Below are 14,920 nucleotides of genomic sequence, written 5' to 3'. Positions count from 1 at the left end.
CCTCTGTTCCTCAGTCTGAGTGATTTGGGAGCCTTGGTGCCTTGAAATGCTTTGAGCTTCCAGCAGGATTAGGGAATTTGCAGCACCTTAGCTAAAAATGAAAGCTCCCTTTAGTTTCAAACCAGAGCAGACTGAAACTGTTTATCATGGAAGCCTCTGACTTTCTATTGATGGCCAGGTTCTCCTGCCTCTTTCTCTGGTTGCCTCCAGGACAAGGCTGGATGATTTGGTCTGGTTTCGTCCCTCCAGGCCTCTCTCCCTCCCTTCAAGACTGAATGAATGTGGTTGCTGAACTCCATGTTATTCAACAAAGTCAAACTGTTTTATCCACTTTTAATTTGAAACACAGATATTAGGTTGGCTAGAAATTAATAGATTATTTACTTAGCTGAAAATAACCCATATTGAGGACCAGGCTGCAGAAACAGCAGAGGTAAGAGTAGGGAGAGCATGGTTTGGTGAGTGATCTGAGAGTAATTTGCCAGCTCTGATGGGAAACAATAATGTGGAGGAAGAGACAGTAATCAGTGAATCAATCCACATGGCTCACTTAAAAATACCTCCTTTTTTTGTGGCTTTGGTTACAAGAATGCTTTGTGGGCAGCAGAAGAAAGGCACTAGTAGTTGCTTTAAACAAGCTGTATTCTAATTGCACATTTCACAGAGTCCCGTGAACTTCTGAGCAAGAGAATTTCCACCCGTGCGCACATCAAGGGCAGGGGGAGGGCAAATGGGCAGTGGATATTCTAAACAAGCAGTTGCAGTTATTGTAAGCAGAAGCTTTTGTAAATAGTGCTAGATTGCAATTAAAGAGCACATTTATCTGAGAAGGGACAGGATGAGACACTAGAAACCCCATTTCAATAGAGGCTCCCGCAGTGGTGCCTGAAGGAAATATTTGACAATGAGGTCGTCTGTAAAGTCCATCTTCTCCTGAGAAATGGTAATAAACAGGGTCCTGTCTCCATCACCTAGAGTAAAGCCTGCACAGTGATAGGAATCGCCTGCCAGTGCATCCCAGCTGGCCCTGTGCTTTGACACACGGCGCGTTCTGGCTTCCCAGAGGGCTCATGAGCTCTGGCAGAGAACTAGGCCAGGGCTGAGCTTGTAACCCTGCCCAGCTCAGGCTCAGCTGAGCACAGCCCCACTGTATGGTTTACTGGCAAACTGGAAAGCTGTGCCCCAGGCAACTAGGAGTTGATTGTGCATGAGTAATAATTGCAAGTGTTCCGTTTGGGAGAGGATTATCCTGGAGAGCCGGAGGGGAAGCTTTAAACATGAAGTGCAATCCTGCGATAAGCCTTTAATGCACATTTTCAAAAGTCAGCAGTGCTTTGGGCAGTATTGCTTTTTTAGCCACCCTGCAAAGGGAGGCTATCAGTATTCTTGGTCTGTTGCATGTTGTTGCAGCTTCAGGAAGCAGGAGCTTTGCAGTTCGAGGATGATTTTTATTGGGCCCTGCAGATGCAAAGTCATTCCCAGAGGGAAGCCATAGCAGTCAGGAAAAGGAAGACCTCTCTTACTGTACACCTTCTATTCCACCTGTCAGTTACATGTGGGAAGATTTTATGAAGACTACATTCTTGAGATGGGATCTTTATTACCTGTTGGAGAAAGTCCAGGGAAGGGTCACGAAGATGATCAGAGGGCTGGAGCACCTCTGTTACAAAGACAGGCTGAAGGAGTTGGGGCTATTCAGCCTAGAGAAGAGAAGGCTCTGGGAAGACCTTAGAGCACCTTCCAGTACCTGAAGGGGCTACAGAAAAGCCGGGGAGGGGCTTTTCACCAGAGGGGGTAGTGATAGCACAGGGGATAATGGTTTTAAATTGAAAGAGGGGAGATTTAGGTTAGAGATAAGGAAGAAATTCTTCACCATGAAGGTAGTGAGGCACTGGAATAAGTTGCCCAGGGAGGTTGTGGATGCCCCCTTCCTGGAGGTGTTCAAGGCCAGGTTAGATGAGGCTTTGTGCAGCCTGGTCTAGTGGGAGGTGTCTGTGCTCCCAGGGGTTTGGAACATGATGATCTTTAAGGTTCCTTCTGACCTTTTACTGTTGTGTGATTTAAACAAGACTACTGATGGTGTATAGCCTAATCTTAACACTTCTAAGGAACTTCCAGCAAGGTGGTGTGTTTAAAATCCTCCTGGCATCTGACGGCTTGAACAACGCACGTGACAGTTGCTTGATGTGCAGATGCCTGATGTGCTCGTCTTTGAAAGTAACACATAAAATGTCATGGAAAAAAGCTCACAATCATACAGTGACTTTGGGTTGTCATACAATTTCTTTTTTTCCTGCAGTCTTCTCGAGCTTTGCACATACGATTCTCAGTTTCTGTCGCTGTTGGTGCGTTGGACAGTTACGGTGCACACTTGTTAAGACCCACGTGGTGAATAGTCATACCAGGTAACCTGATCTCAATGGGGTTTGTAGTGGCTTGGCTCAGTGAAGGTAAGAGAAAAGCGTAAGGATGTTTCTAGAGGAAAGCCAAGCAAGGCTTTGATTTTGGTCTGTTGGTTTCCTGCATTTTTATCACAAGGAGAAAGCTCTACAAGCAAATAGCAACAACTGTGGGAGCTGCAAGGAAAATTTGGAGGCACTTTCAGGAGCTTTGTACATTTTGTGAGAAGGATACAGTGAGGTAGAGTGAAGTTTTTGTTCTGGATTTTCTGAGAGGGCAGAAAAGATGGCTAATAGTGCATGTAAACAGAAAGATGAAAGGAAAGTGACTCTTCTCCAAGAATGACATTGACTACTGTATCTCAATGCACCAAAAAAACCCCAATAATGAAAATCAGATGACTAGCCAAACTGATGGGTTTAGTCTAGTGTATAGACAAACTACCTGCTAGTGAACTGTTCTTGGCAGTGCAATGGTTACAGCACTGTTGTGATACTTCTGGTGAGCAGTGGGAATACGAGGAGAGAGCATGAATGCACCAGTAGAGAAGATTTAAGACTTGCAGGCTTGGACTACTTGAGCCTATGTTGACAGCTGATGTTCTCCAGAGCAGTGGGAAGTCAGCCCCAGCTTTCCTCTCTTTGTACTTGAAATTTTGTACTTTAAAGTCTTGCCTACATAGAGAGGTAAAATTAAGCCAAAAATGCATCTGGAAAATGATGTTGCAGGTGGACAAACCATACTCCCTTAAGCTCTGAGGAGCTTGATTAAAGTGTGCACTAAGGTGAATTATTTTTCTGAGTTTTGCAGATACAACATGGTTCCTTTTTTTTTTTTTTTTCAAGCTGTTTAGTGGCACCAAGAGTTATCCTCATCCCAAGGTACTCGAGGCATCTACCCTTGTTGATCCCATGTGCTGTAGCTGCTTCGTGCATGCATAAACTGAAGATGGAAGTGACTCTACTTCTTCTGCTCGATTTCTCCATGCTGGAATAACCCGCTGTTCTGCCTTATGGGCCTTCCTTGAATGGTCTCTGTGCTCTGGAAATGTGAATTAATATTGTAAAGTGTAAATTTATAGATTGGGAGTTCCCAAAAGGATCCTTTCAACCTCTGGTGAGTGTCAAAATAATGGGAACTTGGTTCAAGGGGACTTTTGAGGGAAGAGGAAAGAATTGATCCCAAGCAGAGCTGGAGCAGCCCTTGTAACATGCATTCCCAAATGAGCCTTGGGCAGCAATAATGATGTTCTTGAATTCACTGTCCCTGTCAGACATGTTTGGTTTTTATTTTCCTATTGAGGACAGTTGTACTGCTGCTTCTTCAACAATATGGCATGATGCAAATTTGCCTTACAAAAATGAAGTACCAGTCTTTGGAACTCACCTCGTCCCTAGTAGAGGGGACTTTATCTGACTGTCCCATGTGGAAACACACACCTGTCCCAAGCACAGGATTACTAGAGTATCTAGGCACTGCTCTCCCTAGCATATTGAGATACATTACACATTAAATTGATATTGTTCTAAGTTTCAGGCTGGAGTTTAGGTGAATAGGGAACAACAACACTGAAACTGTGTCCTGGGACTGCTGTTAATAATATCATGCTGTCAGTGCTGTGGAGGCTTGGAAGTAGCTGTGCCAGTAAAGTCCTCATCTGAGAGATGGCTCAGAAGCCCTGATACATGTGCCATTTCATTCAGGGCATTTAGCATTACTGAAGAAGCCCTGTGCCAGCAGAGAATTTTGTCCACATCCCTTCAAACACTGTTGTCTGTCCTTTTCAAAAAGTCATTGCCTTGCAGCTGGGGAGGGAAGCCTCATAATTCACAGCTGCTTGGGCAGCATAGCAGCAGGCAGCCCATTGCATTGGCAGGACCTGGACTGTCTGTCTCTCTGCAACAGGCAGCTCCTGGCCCAGACACTTTTCTCCCAGTGAAGCCAGTGGGGAAACTCCTCCTGAGCTCAGCAACAGCAGGATCTGGCTTTTGGTGCTTTGAGGAGTAGTTTGTTAAGGCCACCAACGGCCACTTCTTTCTTCTGCTTTCCCACCCCCACACCTCTCTCCTTCTCAAGGCCTCCAGCTGCAGCACCAGTGTGGGGGGAAGGCTGATGTAGTAACAAAGAGGTGTAATAGGATTTTGCCTTACATAAGATGAAATCACATTGCTTCTCTACTTCTCATACCGTTGCACTATCACAAATGCATTCACTCATCTGCAAGGACAAAACGTCTGTGAAAGAAAAGCCTTGGAGAAATTTTCAACACCTAGCAGGTTTGAGAAATACCTTCTTTACAGCAGCCATTGGCAGTGATTCCTATGATTTTTAAGCAAGAAGAGCTGGGGAGCACTGCAAGGGGGGTTTGGGAGGCTTTTTAAGTCTGGTAGGTCTAAATATCTGGAGGGGATAAAAAGGAAGGATGTGTCCAGTGGTGGACCTAAGGTGCTGCAGGAAAACCAGGGGCAAGTTACCATTGCCAGCCTCTTGCTCTGACCAGGAGCCTATGGTGTCTTTCAGTTCAGTCACAGCCAGAATTGCATTGGTGTCTTTCAGTTCAGTCACAGCCAGAATTGCATTTTTTTTTTAACAGGCACTGTATTTGTTGAAAAAAATAATACATTAAAAAAAGAATAATTTTAAAAAAGGTAACAAAATGAGTAATGCTAAGTGGGTGAGGGAATTTCTTGGTGTTTTCTAGCATGCAGCACCTTCAGTAGAAGTGTGCATGGCTAAGCTTGCATCACTGACAATGTGAAAAACTTTATTTTGCTTCAAAAGGGAAGCATTTGCCCATGTTAGTAAGCCACCCTTCAGAGTATCCTTCCTGTTCATGCTAACCAAGGGTAGCCATGCATGCAGAGATCTCCTTTTCTCTTTTTTTCCCATTAGAAAAGAGCAACCTGCTACAAAAGTGAATGCAATAGGCCATCCAGTCTGTATCAGCTGCCAACAGTTGCTGCAGCTGTTAACTCCTCAGAAGGTAGTGTGGGCCAGCATCAAGTGCCAGGCAAATTTCAGAGAATATTCAGAATTTTCTGGGGACTAAGGGAAACAAAGCAAGATGGACACTGTGTTTTAAAAGGGGAGTTTTTCCCATGTCACTGAAAGGAAAGCAATGCTGTGTTGCCACTGAGAATTTCCCTCCCTACCTTTGCAAATCTCCCCTTGGTGGTCAGAGCTTTGCTTCAGCCACTGTAAAGCAAGTTAGTGAAACACCAGACACTGCCAATAGGAAACTTTCTGGATGTGTGCAGAAGCTCTTGCTTGTGCAGGGTATTTTCAGTTCTCCCTGCCAGCACCTATGCAGACTAGTGTCAGATTTTCTTCTACCTAAACTTCACTGAGTCCCAAGTGTCATCCTCCATCAAGACTGTCATGGTTTACAGCACTACAATTGCCAGAGCCCTGCCTTACATGGTGACACCAACAGCTGCTGTGATCTGGAGTGGATAAAAAGGTGGGAGGAGATATAATAATGTATTGTCACTAGAGTCACTGTTCAGGGACACATTTCCAAAATCAGCCAAGAATTTCCCAAAGTGGCCACAATGCTGTGAAGTTTCTTCCTGACTTGGGACAATATTTCAGCTCTTGTGTATTTTCCTTCACATTTACTAGTTTTAAATTCTGTCAGCCATGTGTTCACTTGCTCTTTGCAGATTGTGGTATGCTCTCAGCATCTTTGGAAATAAGGCTTTATGAGCACTGTGCTGCTGGGCTTAGCCAATGAAGGAGGGGCATCCTGTAGCCTCCTTCCATCAGGCTTTACCAGGTGTGGAGGAAAAGCACACCTCACAGCCAGCTGAGGAGTAATGCAGCCATTGATCTCCCTCTGGTCTCCAGCAGTAGCTTGCTCTTTGGAGAACACGTGCTCTTCCAGCTTTCATCTCTTCTCTAGCAGGTTCAGATGTGCCAGAACCTGCATGGGGCAAAAGCCAAGGCAAGCCTTGGGAAGCCCTGGCTCCAGCCTCCTTGTTCCACCTAGTCCTGTGCCCAGGGGATCAAGCACCAGGGAGGAGGAGAAGCCTGGTTATGCTGCCCCTTCCACCCTGATCCACAGTATGTAAAACCCATGCCAAAGCTCCCCTAGGCTGACATCCCAGAAGGGATAGATTACTCTTGAGCAATCTGTTAACACTTTGCAGTGTCAGGCAGTCTCCACACTTTCATTCCCTCTCGTTTATAAAGGCACCTGGGAAGGAGGACTGTAACACAGATGTCTCAATTGTCACAGGACTGCAGAAGGAGGATTCCTACCCTCAACTCCTCCCCCTGCTCCCCCCCTCCCCAAGAGTGTGCAATGGAAGCCCCTGCCTAGGGCAGCTGGTCTGTTGAGCAGTTTGTGATGCTCTGTGATCTGAGTGTTGGATTTGAAACTGCTGAGGATCCAGTGTTTCACCTGACACTGTGCTGTAAAGTGGCTTTTGATTGCATTTGGTATTGCAGCCAAGGAAGGTGTTTCATGTTTTTGAAACCTTTCAGAAAGCATTCACTGATTTATGTATGTGATAGACTGATCATTGATAGCAGGAGAAATTCTGACTGTATGTACTCGCTATCCCCCATTCTCCTCCTCCACCGAAATCCTTGTTTACAAAAACTTGTTTCTTTTTAAATCATTCTTCTGCACAACTAATAGGGCTGACTCGCTTCTTTTCAAAGTGAAATACCACTGCACATTTATCTAGGGCTTGCATGCTCCTCCTTCTAGATCACAGCCAAACTTGCATTGTGCCCCTGTGAGTGACAAATCAGGTCTCTCCTCCAAAGAAAAACACAGGCAGGTTTTGTTGCTGCCTAAGAATAGCAATTAATAAGTGGATTTTTTTTTTTTTTAAAAGGGCTGACTCGCTTCTTTTCAAAGTGAAATACCACTGCACATTTATCTAGGGCTTGCATGCTCCTCCTTCTAGATCACAGCCAAACTTGCATTGTGCCCCTGTGAGTGACAAATCAGGTCTCTCCTCCAAAGAAAAACACAGGCAGGTTTTGTTGCTGCCTAAGAATAGCAATTAATAAGGATTTTTTTTTTTTTCTTAAAATAATTTAGATAATAGGCCCCCTTGATCACTAAATATTTTTCATTTGGGGCCGTGAGTTCCTCTTTGTATCAGAAAGAAGGTAATACAAACTGCTAGACCATCACCACCACCTCCTTCTCACAACCATCTGCATCCTCTCACCATCTGCTCAGTAAGTCCAGGCTGAGGATTTACCCCTCACTAATCAAGATAGGATGAAATCAAATCATGTTTGAAGTTGTACAGGGTATGCTTTATCTACTGTCTCTAAAAACATCTCCTCCCAAAGAGGTGTATGTGCCACCAATGATTTCCACCCTATAATGAGGAAAGCCTCCAAGAAGAGAGTCTCCCAGTTTCTTTAAAGGAGGGAAGTCTCAGTGGAAGCTGCATCTATACTTTTTGTGAACCTTCCCAAAGCTCCATCCTTTCTGAGCCCTTTGTGCTACCAAGTAAATTCCTGCATTGCATTGCTTTGCACAGAGATGCTTCAATTCAAAAGGACAGAAAACCCAGAAAGTTTTATATTTAACAGAGAATGGTAGTAGTCAGTGGGAACAGAATGGGCAATTCATATGTTGTACAGATCTTGTGGACTTTCTGAACATTCAGTGTTTAGTTTTCAGTGATTTTTTTTCTTCTTCTATCACCCTAATTCCTTCCCTTTCCAAGTCATTATCTGATTTAACTGGGCTCTTCGCAGCTCAGTTTCTTTGAAGTGGAACCTCAACCCCAAAAATATACAAAACCAAGCTGATCTTTTGAACCCAGGAAATGATGTGGGTTTGAACTTTGATGCTTTTGGACCCAAGCACAATACTTACGTTATGCTGGTCTGAAAGGATGTAAAGGTTGGTTACAGCAAGAATACTTAGAGTGGTCACATTTGCAGACTCCTTTCCCCTGGGCACGGGGCTCTCACAGCACGATGGGAAGGCCAACAGTTGGGGTCACATCCAGCTACAGATCTTTGAGAAGCCAAAACATGCCAGGAATCAACCAACGTGCCACCAGTGCTCAGGGCTCCCCAAATTCTTGGGTATTTGTTTCTTCTTTGCTGGAGGAAAGGGCTGAAGAGAGCAATTCCAGGGGGTCCCAGCCCACGTACCCAGCCGGCAGCCCCCCCATCACCTGCTGCATCCTTGTCCTGCTCCTGCAACAGCAGGCCTGGCCTCTCCCTGCATTTTCCTGAGGGCATAAGTTTGGCCTTTCCCTTGTTCCTCACTGTACTAAATCCTATCTAGACTGGGTACCACCTCTGGAGTGGTCCTGCTTCTCCGTGACACTGAAATATCATCCCCAACTTGGTTTAGCTCCTGCGATTGAGATGCAATAAAGGGTTTTGTCAGCAATACGCACATTCAGGATGTCTTCAGGCAAGAGCAGTATGTAAATTATATTGATGGGCAATGCTCTGAGGACAGGACAGAGCTGAAGAAATTTGGCCAAGAGGACTAATGGTCTGAAATCTAATCCCAGGTCCACCTTATTTTTTACTCCAAAGAAGGCTGGAGATGAAAAAATAAAATTAAATATATATATATAATATTCTTATGAATTTGTTTTAAAAAATACAGTGTAAATGTGAAGAATGTTCAAATTACATGAGTTAAAGGAGAAATTGTCCTCAGCACCTCCTGGCCAGCACCAGAACATGAGGCAGAGCTGGCCAATTTGTTTACTGGAGGTCATTAGAAGATAAATATTTTTGCAAGCAAATCAGAAAGCACCAAAATAGAAGTTGATAAAATTGTCTGTCTGTGCTAGGAAAATGAAAACAGACACACTTTTAAAACCTTGAGAAGAGAATATTAACAGGTTTTCCTTATTTTTTTTTCTTGTTTTGTCAAGCATCAAGCATATAAGGTTTTGAGTTTTTATATGGAAACAGAACAAATTTTTTAAAGCATTTTTCTAAAAAAAAGTTCTCTATTATTTTTAAAAATTAGTCAAGAAAAAGATTTGTTGTCTTTTTCTTCGATCAGCTCTCCATGGTTGAAGTTTTTTCTTGGTTGTAAATTTTATATCCTTGCAGCAGTACATTCTGTTCAGTTTTACATGTGTATTTTAAGGGCCAGAACCCGCCTCTGACTTCCTTGGGACAGGTTATCTCTCCAAAGCTTTTGTGTTGGGGGTGATCCTTAAAAAAAAAACAACCTAGGGACTGGTACTTACTATTATTTAATAGAACATTTTCTAAAGCATGGAAAAGGTTGCATTAGTGATGGACTGTGTTCCCCGGAGAGATGGTTGGTGTGATGCTCATCTTCCTGGGGAGACGGCTCCCTCCGTCACCTGGACACACCTGGGGGAGCTGGAAGAGAGGTGAAGCTCATCAACACATCAGCTGCTCAGACAGTGACAATAAACAACAAATAGGCAATGACTGCACTATTTCACGACAAAGTGAGCATATTCTTAGCAAATACATTTATTTTTCCATCAGAATTTTTCAGAAATTCACTTTGTTAAGTGATGGCAACCACATTTTCATTATTTTTTTATTTGGAAACTACTTATAGGGTTTTCTCCTTTTTTATTTTTCCAAATTTTTTTAGGTTTAAAGCTGCTGCTGCTGGCTGATGAAAGTGACTAGACTAGCCTAGGTTGAACTGATTTAAGGAGATGGGAAGGAAGGACAACCCTGTCTTGAGAAATACAGCTAATGCAGAAAAGGAAAATGGGAAAAGGATCCTGCTCCAGTGCAAGCTGCTGCACTTCAGATCCAACTTCAGCATCCAGTGTCTAACTTCTAGCTCATTCAGCAACAAATTCTCAATATTGTTTTTATTCATAATGTTGATTATTTGATTTGCAACACTGTTCACTTACAGGTTGTCATTTCCTCAGTTTGGTGGAATCATCAGATTGGTGATCATCACCATAAACATGACTGCAGGGGTTTTTTTAAGTTCTCTTGCTTGAACTGATGTTGATCCAGAGCTGCCTTATGCCTTTTCAAGGAGTGGAGAGTGAGCTTTAAAAATACTTTTTAGCAAAACTGGAACTGTTACCAGCATCCTGGAAAATGCAGGCACATGAGTGTGTCTTCAGACACGCAAAATCCAAGGTTATTCTCCTTTACAAAATTAATAAAACCTAGAGAACCTCAACAGTAAAGTCCACCCCTCACATTAGTTTTAGACTGGAAATAAATGTTCATGTGTTGTGATTCCCTCTGGTTACAACAAGCAGTTTGGACACTGGAGAAGTACCTAAGTCCTGCCCATCATCTTTACTCCTCTGGCTTCCCAAAGGGATATCCTTTTTCACCATTTGCTTTCTCTGTGCTCTCTGGGCATGTGGCATTTTCTTCAGCCAGCAGTGGTATTTATTAATTACCTCTTGTACCTGCACTAGAAAAATATACGTTAGATGCTCTTCAGCAGCTTTTACCCTCAAGGATATGCAACCTTTTAATGGTTATTTCCAAGTCATATGGCTTTCCACACATATTCTGCATATTGAAGAACTGTTCAGTTTTACCCCTCTGGATCCTAGCTCAGCAATTCAGCTTGGCATTTGGGAAAATAAAAATGTTATCAGGGTACTGGTGTGAAGGGGGATAATAATGATCCAAGAATAACCAGAGGTCCCTGAAAACGTGTGGAAAGGTAAATAAGAGGGGAGAGGGAAAAGAGAGCATGGAAATACCTCTTCTTTAAAAAAAATAAAAAATAAAAATGCTTAGACATGTCATTAGATTCAAACATATTTATTAAATTATCATCAAAACAAGCCTCCAGCATCTAGCAACTGGTGTTGCTCTCAGTGGAGCTCTCATTTCTGGCAGTATGATGTCAATGGCACGACCTCTCCCTCCAAGGTGCCTGATGGGACCCAAGCCCAGGGGGCACAGCTGGCAAGCACAGATGTGGCAGTGATGCTTATGCTGTTTTGTACCACAGCCCTCCTGTGTCTGTTGTATAAAGAAATCCCCACCAGCCCAACACTAGCTGCTCAAGCAGGAGGCCCTGAGGGGCGGGAAGTCCATAAAAAATTTTGCTGCTGGTTTGCAGGGGTGAAGGTGTCAGCCCAGGGTTTCTAAGCTCCTGGCTTGAAAACCCAGCACTGGGGAAAGGCTCCTTGCTGCTTGTGTGCAGTGTGGGCTGGATGCACATGCCAACCTCTTCTCTTCACAGGCAGCTGCGGGACATCTCAGGTGCTAGGCCATGAAGTGAAAGGCTGTTTTAGTGCCAGGCACAGGCTGATGTACAGAGGCTTGAAGGCAGCCTTAGGAAAGGCAGTTCGAAATATTCTTGGCTACAAAGTGGAGGGGAAGTACATGAAAAGAAAAAAACGTACACCAAATCCACCCAAAATGATCGCAACTGGACCATGAGATTATCTGCTTAAAAGCCATGGCCACGCTCAACCGTTTGCTTTATTTATAACAGTTTTAAATGACTGGGTAATTAGTAATATGGAAGATGTATGATAGACTAATACTGTTTCAAGAGTCACTATTTTAAATGGAGGAACTGCAAATACCCTCCCAAAATGAAAAGAGAGTGCTCATGACACCCAAAATTACCACAACGAAGGATGCTTAAAATGGTCTGTTGCACCTCCCGTTAAGAGTGCTCACAAGAGCTGGTGCTTTGCTGGAGTAAATCAAAGTAGCTGGGAATCTGCCCCAAATTTCCATGGCGTCTCTGAAATCCATCAATGCTACCCATGCAGGTCTTTTTGCACTGAAAAGTGATTTGTGAATTCAGCTCTTGACCGAAGCACGGGGTTGGGACGCTTTAATAGCGGCGCTTCTTGGGGTCTGAGTTTTGCTGCTGCTTTGGGCAGTGGAACAGCATCGTGTCACAGCATTTGCAACTAGGGATTTGTGGCAGCTTCTGAAGGAAGAAGGCACCCAGTAGAAACTGGTGCCAACAGCATGGTTTGAGCACTTCAAACACCTCCAGTTCAGGGAAGGGCTTTTAGGACAGCTAAAGTTACAGATGGACAGCTGTGGGCTTTGCAAAACCACTCCTAGGGGCTTAATCCACTTCTGAAATTTCCTTTGTCACTTGTCAAGGACTTCAGCACAGACTTCGGTGGGTCCTGAAAACCCTGGTCAGAGTCTCCACCCCAGACTAGAGCTGGAGCACAGGGGAAGGAGCTTGCTGGCTGCTGCACTCCTGCTCACTGGGGAGTCCGCTCTGGGCTGCAGCAAGTGCGTGGGGATCTGCACCTTTACTGCCCGCTGGGACCTGCCATCACAAGCACATTCTGCAGGCAGACAGGTGGTCAGTGGAACCAGGGCAGCTCTCCCACCCCAGGAGCCCCTTGCTCCTCCTCCACAGGTTCCTCTTCTGCCCTGAGGAGGAACTCCCCACGCGCACGTGCCTGAGGGGGTTTTTTGCGGTGTCCAGCTTGGGGAGAGCCCCCGAATGAGCAGCAACCCTCCGAGGGCCTCTGCTGCCAGGCATCACCTCGGGCATATTTCCTGCAAGTCCCTCTGGCTTAGAGACGGGGGTTCATTCACCCCGTGGATTTCAGGGAGGTGAGAGAGCCTGTGCAGCCAGGAGAGCAAGGGCGACCTTCCCGAAGGGCAGGACGAGTAGGGTCCTGAGTGCGAGGGTGTTTCATACACGGTGCCCTTTGGCTACCTTTCTGTAGGGACCCATTTCACAGAGCCCCCCCACCGGCAGCTGGTCTGAGCTGGCACCTCCCCTTGCTTTCCTGCCTTGGGTGCAATTCCCAGGTGAGTCAGCCGGGGCTTCGGAGGGGCTCGGTGAGAGCAGCAGCCGCGTTTCTGTGCGCTGAGGGACTGCAGGCGGCTGGTGAGAAGAAACAGCCCTTTTTCCTGGCATGCCTTTAGTCAGTGTGACCTTCAGAGTGTGAAAACCAAGGGGGCCCGATGGTGCCTGCCGTGGTTAAACAGCAGCAAGTGCATTTTCACTGCGATTTGGTCACCGACACAGAACACTGCCCTGAAGGCAGGCGGGGCCGGTGGGTGAGGTTGGAAGGGTCAGGCACTCCGAAGGGTGTGGAAATCACTAGAAAAGATCAACAGGCTTGAGGTGCTGTAAGTGTTCAGATCACTAGCAAGGCTGGTTAGGGAGGAATTGTCTGTTCACATATGCAAAAAGCACCCAATGAGAGTTTATGGGTGAGCTGCTGCAGCATTTAATGCATACACCTCAGTGGTGTCATCGATCAGTTTTCTACTTCACAGACCGAAAGGGTGGTCCTTATTTATTTATTTATTATTATTTTTGGTCATCTTAAATGGAACTGGCTGATATCCAGAAACCCCAAGTAACAAGGTCTGCAAAGCTAATGAGATGAGCATGTCTTGTTCATGAGAAGACTGATTTGCAAGGGACGAATGTGCATGTAGGGTCTGGCTTTAAGGATCCCCTCTAAAACTGAGGCAACTGGAGGTGGTTTTCAAATAGAGTTCTTGGTGCACAAAGACAGCAACCAACCACCCAGCCAGGTCATTCCCCACATCTGGGTTTTTTTAAGATTGACTTTGTCTTCTCTTAAATGTTTCTGAATGCATAACTCATCTACCTCTCTACCCATGCATTTCTTTGGACAAGAACAATTGTTTTCTTCAAAATATTATCCAGCATTTGAGAAAGAATTATTTTTTTCCCGGCAGATGATGTAATGCAGATCAAATCTGCATGTTTCACACTGACCCAGAAGTTGCTGGCTTAGAAGCTGCAAAAGAGAGAAGGCATTCGAAGTGTTCATCTTACAGTGATGCACTTCAAGGTGTTTTTATACTTAATTCAGTGATAGTTGGTGCCCTGCCTAGCACACCCTCTTGCCCTAGGAATCAAAATTGGATTTGTAGAAAGCCTTTCAGATGCCATTTGGTAAAGCTGTGGTTGCTTCTCTTGATTGACGGTGGCAGTCAACTCCAGTCTCAAAGACACATTTTAACGTTTTGAAGGCGCCTTAACTCGTGACTGAAAAGTTTTCGGATGGGTTCTGCTGCCAATTCCTTGCTGGTTTGCTGGGGCGTTTTTTTTTAGGGGATGGATGGCGCGTTATAAACCTGGTATCTAAAACCGCCTGCGCTTCACGCTTCTCCCTCAAAAAAATGTGGCGATAATGACATTTATATTTCAGAAGATGGCGTTGAAGGTTTGCAGTGAGTGCCCCGAGCCCCGCGGGTCCCCTCCGCGCCGGCCCCCTGCCAGCACCGCAGGGCTGTTTGATCTGATACGTTACAGCAGAAAGGATGTGGATGTGTGCTGGGGACGTTAGAACAGCACAACAACAAGAAAGTGGCGTGGCATGAATCACGTCTTTGAAACCCGAAAGGCGGTAAGAACTTTCCCCCTGCCAGCACCGCAGGGCTGTTTGATCTGATACGTTACAGCAGAAAGGATGTGGATGTGTGCTGGGGACGTTAGAACAGCACAACAACAAGAAAGTGGCGTGGCATGAATCACGTCTTTGAAACCCGAAAGGCGGTAAGAACTTTCGTGCAAGCCCGGACCTCGCTCCTTCATCCCCACCCGTCCCCCCCGCCCCAAGGCTCC

This window comes from Chaetura pelagica, unplaced genomic scaffold, assembly GCF_000747805.2.
Source record: "Chaetura pelagica isolate M959 unplaced genomic scaffold, ChaPel_1.0 scaffold104, whole genome shotgun sequence".
Lineage (NCBI taxonomy): Eukaryota > Metazoa > Chordata > Aves > Apodiformes > Apodidae > Chaetura > Chaetura pelagica.
This window is presented reverse-complemented; position numbering follows the sequence as displayed.